At 38.9% G+C, this 7,785-nt stretch overlaps 1 non-coding gene across 1 annotated transcript; it reads left to right on the top strand.

Annotated features, from left to right (window-relative positions):
* The first annotated feature begins 6,706 nt into the window (after positions 1–6,706).
* On the top strand, positions 6,707–6,813 carry LOC122228931. The gene has a single exon (XR_006206817.1). It is a non-coding gene; the product is annotated as a U6 spliceosomal RNA (small nuclear RNA).
* Positions 6,814–7,785: the final 972 nt, after the last annotated feature.

Raw genomic sequence — 7,785 nt, 5'->3', positions numbered from 1 at the left:
TTTGAAACTGTTTTCTATATGCTTTTTTGCTTGTTTGGACTTTCATACTTGTAACTGATTCTATCGAATGCATCCATAAGGTTTAGATTGACCAACAGACTTTTAATATCTAAATTAAATGGCAGTTGGGTGGTTAGAAATATTGGGGGGGCGGAATCCTGCCTCAAATGTTAGGAAACCTGAGTTTGAAACTCAGATATATCAACTATTAGGTACTTGACCTTGACAAAGTCACGAGTCTTATTTGTAATACTCAAGTATCATTCTTGTGGTCGTACGTCTCACGATTTCTATGAAGGTAAGATAAATTGATATACGTGAAAACATTTGGGAACTTTATGGCTAGAAAGGAAGGAGCCCACATGGTTCAATATTCTATTTTAAAGGCTTGACCAACTCAAAACACTCTTTTTTTTTCAGCTTTATTGAAGTATAATCAACAAATAAAGCTACAATATATTTGAGGTGTACAATGTGACGATGCGATATACATATCCATTGTGAAAAGGTCCTCCCCATCAAGTTAATTAACACATTGACCCATCCATCACCTACCTCACATATTTACTTTTTTTTTTCTTGGTGAGAAATTTAAATTCCACTTTCTTAGCAGAATTCAATTAGAAAATACGGTATTGCAACCATGGCCACCAATGTTATACATTGGATCCTCAGACTTTATTCATATTATAACTGGAAGTTTGTGCCCTTTTACCAGCCTCTCCCCATTTCCCTCACCCCCCACCTGCCAAACACTTTTTCGTCTTTGTATCTGTGAATTCAATTTTTTAAAAACATTCCACATTTAAGTCATAGCATGCAGTATTTATCTTTCTCTATCTGGCTTATTTCACTTAGCATAATGTTCTCCAGGTTCATCCGCGTTGCCATAAATGACAGGATTTTCTTCTTTTTTTAAGGCTAAATAATATTCCATTACACACACATCACATCCCCTTGACCCCGTTCATTTACTGGTGGACACTTACATTGTTACCATACCCTGGCTATTGTGAATAATACAGCAATGAACAGAAGAGTACAGATACCTCTTTCAGATGATGTCCACGTCAAACGAAAAATCTCCTCAGCAAAGGAAACCATTAACAAAATGAACAGACAACCTATGGATTGGGAGAAAATATTTGTAGACCCAATATCTGATAAGGGGTTAATCTCCAAAATATATACGGAACTCATAGCAATTGAAAGCAAAAGCAAAACAAAACAGAATACAGTTAATAAATGGGTAAAAACTTGAAGAAACATTCTTCCAAAGAAGACATACAGATGGCCAACAAGTACATAAAAAGGTGCTCAACATCCCATCCATCGTCATCAAAACCACCATGAGATATCACCTCACACCTCTTGAGATGGCGATTATCAAAAAGGCAAGCGATACCAAGTGTTCATGACGATGTGGATTAAAGGGATCCTTGCGCAGGTGGGATTGCAAATGGGTGCAGCCAATGTGGAAATCAATATGGAGGACCCTCAAGAAATTAAAAATAGAGCTATCGTGTGAATCAGCAGTACCACTGCTGGGTATGCATCCAAAAGAATCACAACTCTTTATAGTGAGATGAGAAATCTTTCTGACAGAGAAACTCTATCCGGGTCAATGGCCATCCCGTTACACACTGTGCGTGTACTTTTAGGTTGTGGTTTTTATTCACCTTACTCTATTGTCTTCACCGTATTTCTTGGAGAGAAGGGGGGGTAAGCAACTTCCTTTTCACTTGCGAAAAGCCTGGTTAATAGCAAAAGCGTCGCCTCCAACGCAGATCTGCACCTTGGCTGATGGATCTTCACCGATGGGTGAAGCCAGTCTACCTAAGTGAGACCCTTTGGGGAGACTTATTGTTAGTAGATGCTCATGTTTCGTGTGTTTCCTTTAAAGGGTAAACAGTAGCTACAGAGCTAGGGTAGCAACCCCATTTAATATGACTGAAAGGGTCAGTTCTGACACAGTTTTGTTAAACTGTTTGCGCCCCAACGGTTTTTGAGAGTAATCTCTTAGAGCATTTAAATTTTGAATAAGCAAACTTAAAAATTATATATTATTTACTCATAATAATAGGGGAAGGAGGCACAGAGTGACAAAACTGGTTTGTAACACCGTAACAACGGATTGGGGTTTTTTTTTGTTTCTTTGCCTGATTGATTGAGTGTTGTAGTTGTTTATATTTTCTTATAAGTGACTGAGGACATTTTTTTTTTCCATTTTACTTTCCCATCAAAGGAGATTCCTACCATCAACCAACAAGATCCAGATGTAATTTCACTGATGAGCAAGACATCTCTGCCAACTGAATTCCTATTGATTAGCATCTGATTTTGTTTGTCAGCAAAAAGAAAACCTTATTCTTTAATGGCATGTTTCAGTACATAACCAGCGGGTGTACGTCAGGGGGAGGGTGCAGACAGAGGGGTGTCTTTCAAAAGCTGATGAAAATATATTAGTGTGTATAATCATTTTTGCTCGCAACCATATAAATAACATCCATAATCTTAAAGCAGCCAACATCTTGCCCTGAAAATGAAAAGAATAGTTGGCTTGATGTTCTTTGGAATTGGAAGCTATCATGGGTTGGGATGGAGGAGACACTTTGCTGGCTCTGGGATCAGTGTCACTGTCCATACACCTCATGGGTTCCTCCTCCCTGGAGGGCTCAGAGGGGTCACACACAAGCCAGGCATTCTCTCCAGATGGGAAGAATGACAACTTCTAATGACCGAGTGTATAGGTGTTTTGGGAGATAGGTTTCTCACCAGAATAGTCTGAAGGGGATTTTTTTTTTTTTTTTTTGCAAACAGAGTAGACCTAAAGTATTATAAGCACACACCAAGACAGATTCCAGTTGCAGAATATTTCAGCATTTACCGAGAAGATTTTCACATGTTATTTCGTTTGATCATGACTACAATCCCATGAGGTAATTATTATTATCTGTACTTGAAAACTGGAGAAAGAAATCAAGACCCGGAGTGACTCAATGACTCATCCAATATTCTACAACTTGTAAATACAACTTGTTATAGACTTAAGGTTTGAGCCCATGCTTGTGGCCCTAAGTTCAGTGTTCTGTCCAATACAACAGGCTTTCTATCTGGTTTTACTAAGGGAATATATATATATTTTTTTTCTTTTGGAGAGAGAGCACGCAAGCTGGGGCAGAGAAAGAGAGAGAGAGAGAGAGAGAGAGAGAGATCTTTAGGCAGGCTCTGCACTCAGCACAGAGCCCAACAAGGGGTTGGATCCCATGACCCTGGGATCATGACCTGAGCTGAAATCAAAAGTTGGCTACTCAACTGAGCCACTCAGGCACCCCAAGGGAATATATTTTCTACACTTTTCAGGAAAAACCTTAATTTCCCATGGGTAAGATTTTTTTTTCTCTTAATGAGGACGTTTTATCACTCATATAAAATTTCAATAATTTATGAATGCAAATAATATATTACTTAAGCATCATAAGGAAAAAGCATAAGGAGTCATTGTTAATATTACAACTAACCCATACACAGCTGTTACTTAAAAAGCTTGATTTCTTTGTCAAATGGATATGCTTCTCTCATATTAACCTGTGTGTCCTTACATGAGAGGGAAGCAAAAAGGTGCACAAAATACTTAAGTAATATAGAAAAAAAATTCCAGGAATGACTTCAACGAAATAGATGTTTTTTTTTTAAATTTTTTTTAACGTTTATTTATTTTTGAGACAGAGCATGAATGGGGGAGGGTCAGAGAGAGGGAGACACAGAATCTGAAACAGGCTCCAGGCTCTGAGCTGTCAGCACAGAGCCCGACGCCGGGCTCGAACTCACGGAGCACGAGATCATGACCTGAGCCGAAGTCGGCCGCCTCACCGACTGAGCCACCCAGGTGCCCCGATGAAATAGATGTTCTTAAGTGATTGACCAAAGACCTATCAAGGGTTCTTTTCAACTCCCCATGCAGTTGAGGGTATTTCCAGTCAATTGTAGCCCTCGAGGAATGAAGAGGCCAGAACGCCCACACAGGGCTAAAATAAAATACAGAGTAACAAGAGGAAAATAGAGAAATTGGCATCAAAATGTGGGACCATCCAGGCTGTACAAGTGCGAGATTTCTGACAGGCCCCACCTACTCTCAAGTGGTAGTAAGAATTTAGTTAGCTGAATATCAGCAAGCTATCTCCTTCAAGCCAATGAAATCCTATTTCATATAGCCTATCAGGAAGCACAGTTCAATAGGGAAAAGATTTTTGTCACAGAATTTTTACAAATGGAATTTTAACTCTGAAAGCATGCAGGAGACTCTCATCTTGGCTCTTCAACCCGACTCCTACTCAGATAATCTTTCCCAATAATCGGGTCACTTACTGTCCATTAAGACGATATCCTCTTAACAAATTCGGACATCTCTAAGCCACACCCATTCTCTGTAGATCCTGCTGGAATTTCACAGTGCCCTGCCCATGATCTCGAATGATCTTCCTTTCTTGGCCTGTTCCCTCAGAGACCCTATTTCACTAGATACCCTTCTCCTGCTGCCCACCCCACTAGTCACGTGCCTAGCTTATACTTTTTCATTTTTTGACTCCTTCTTTCCATATCATTGCATCTGCATCTAATGTTTTCTCCCTCTACTTTGCCCCTGAAGTTGATGTCTTGCTGGCTTTAAGGCAGCATAAACATGGTGGCAAAGCACCTGTGGCAGTTTCAAAGAGGTGGCTAATTAAAATTTTCAAATGTCTTCTCTTGATTTAAGGAATCAGCTAAGGTTCTGGGTGTAATATTGATAGCAGGGAAGTTCTTCCTAATTAGAAAACCAAGAAGTTATATATATATATATGTATATGTTACTATATGTATGTATTTGTATAAATATAAAAATAAAAATAAATATGAAACAAAAATATATATATACTTCTCTGTATAATTATAATGTATACATATAATAAAGTTAGAGTGGGATACAGAGAAGGGAAAAGGGAGAGGTAGAGAGAGCTACATTAGGTACCTAGGAAGGTATTAAAAAACAGAGTATAAAAACGATCTTTCCCTAGACGATCACTCAGTCTTACTGACTTGCACTTCAGTATTATGTTTTGAACATTTTTCCATATAAATTTCATGTTTGTATTTCCGTGAAGCCCTCATTGAAAATGTTATTATACACCTCAAATGTGTCTCCTACTAATACAATATGAAAAATATTTTTGGCATGGAGTCTTGGGAATAAAAACAAAATAAAATACAAATTTTCTTTTTTTTCTTTTTTTTTAAATTTTTAATGTTTATTTATTTTTTCGGGGTGGGGGGAGGGGTAGAGAGAGAGGGAGACACAGAATCCGAAGCAGGCTCCGGGCTCTGAGCTGTCAGCACAGAGCCCGATGTGGGGCTCGAACTCACAAACTGTGAGATCATGACCTGAGCTGAAGTTGGATGCTCAACTGGCTGAGCCACCCAGGCACCTCTAAAATAAAAATTTTCTAAAGACAACCGCCAATTTATGTAACCTGTCACGTCTCCATCTTCAACTTGGCTGTTAGGATGCATAGACCCAAATATTGTGATTAATTACAACACACATTTACACTATGGTTAGCATACGTGTGTCCTCTTTTTCACAACTGTGTTTTCCTCTTTTTTTAATTTATTTGTTTATTTTGAGAGAGAGAGAGCACGTGCACGCGCACAGCATGAGTGTGGGAGGGCAGGGGGGGGGGTGGAGAAAGAGAATTCCAAGCAGGCTCCCTGCTGTCAGCATACAGAACCCCGACTCTACTCGGGGCTCAATCTCACAAATCACAAGATCATGACTTTAGCCGAAATCAAGAACTCAGATGCTTAACCATCGGTGCTACCCAGGCACTCCTGTCTTTTTCTTTATTTCAAGCAGCTTAAAATCACTTTCAGAGGAATCGAAGTCTAACTAAATTGAATAAATGGATTGAAAGTGTGCCTTCAAGGAGAAGAAAAATATCAATTAAGGGAAAGCATTTATTACGGGATGAGTATGTATATATTGAGAAAATGTAGATATAGTACATTATAAAAATGGGAGGAGAACAGAGAGAAGCAAAGCTTTTAATTGTTAACAATAATTATATTGGTGGTGGTAGTATGAACATTATTACTTAGAGACCATGTATATGACGTGGAATAAAGGTAATGAATAATTACAGAATGTTCTCTTTCTATAACCTTCAGTGTCCAAGGGAACCAGGTCATTTGGTGTGGAAGAAGAAAAACATATATGAAGAGGTTAAGTGAAAAATCTCTGTAGTTTTCCATTTGAACTGGAATTGAATTCAATAGAATTCCAATCCAAAATCCCAGCACAATTTTTTTTGAGGAAATTGATAAGCTAATTTTCAAATGCATATGGTAATACAAAGGAACGAAAATAGAACAATTTTGAAAAAGAGTAAAGTTGGACAACTTACATTACTTGATTTCAAGACTTACTCTGAGCTATAGTAATCAAGCCAGTGCAGTAATAGCAAAAGGAGAAAGGTGTTATATCAGAGGAGTGGAATAGAATCCAGAAATAGGCACACATATATATGGATTAATTGATCCTTTTCAAAGTTGAAAAGGTAATTCAGTGCAGAAAGGATAGTTTTTTTCAGCAGACGCTGTCAGAACAATTGGATACCCACGTACAAATACAAACCGTGATCCGTATCTTACTCCATATATAAAAAATTTACTCATGGTCACTTCGGCAGCACATATACTAAAATTGGAACGATACAGAGAAGATTAGCATGGCCCCTGTGCAAGGATGACATGCAGATTCGTGAAGCTTCCATATTTTTACAAATAATCCAGCGAAGAAATGGGCAGAAAACATGAATAGACACTTCTCCAAAGAAGACATCCAGATGGCCAACAGGCACATGAAAAGATGCTCAACATCACTCTTCATCAGGGAAATACAAGTCAAAACCACACTCAGATATCACCTCACGCCGGTCAGAGTGGCTAAAATGAACAAATCAGGAGACTATAGATGCTGGCGAGGATGTGGAGAAACGGGAACCCCCTTGCACTGGTGGTGGGAAAGCAAACTGGTGCAGCTGCTCTGGAAAACAGGGCGGAGGTTCCTCAAAAAATTAAAAATAGATCTATCCTATGACCCAGCAATAGCACTGCTAGGAATTTACCCAAGGGATACAGGAGTGCTGATGCCTAGGGGCAATTGTACCCCAATATTCATGGCAGCACTTTCAACAATAGCCAAATTATGGAAAGAGCTTAAGTGTCCATCAACCTGATGAATGGATAAAGAAATTGTGGTTTATATACACAAAGGAATACTACTTGGCAATGAGAAAGAATGAAATATGGCCTTTTGAAGCAACGTGGATGGGACTGGAGAGTGTTATGCTAAGTGAAATAAGTCATACAGAGAAAGACAGATACCATATGGTTTCACTCTTATGTGGATCCTGAGAAACTTAACAGAAGACCATGGGGGAGGGGAAGGGGGAAAAAAGTTACAGAGAGGGAAAGAGGCAAACCATAAGAGACTCTTAAAAACTGAGAAATAAACTGAGGGTTGATGAGGGGTGGGGGAGAGGGGAAAGTGGGTGACGGGCATTGAAGAGGGCACCTGTTGGGATGAGCCTTGGGTGTTGTATGGAAACCAATTTGACAATACATTTCATATTAAAAAAATTTACTCAAAACAGATCATAGACTCCATGTGAAATCTAAAACTGTAAAAGTTCTAGAAAGAAGCAAAGGAGAAAAATCTTGGTTCTGCCGTGTCTTTATAGCCCCTCCAGA

This window comes from Panthera leo, chromosome C1 (assembly GCF_018350215.1).
Source record: "Panthera leo isolate Ple1 chromosome C1, P.leo_Ple1_pat1.1, whole genome shotgun sequence".
NCBI lineage: Eukaryota > Metazoa > Chordata > Mammalia > Carnivora > Felidae > Panthera > Panthera leo.
The sequence above is the reverse complement of the archived record's forward strand: the minus strand, read 5'-3'. Positions and strand labels throughout refer to the sequence as shown.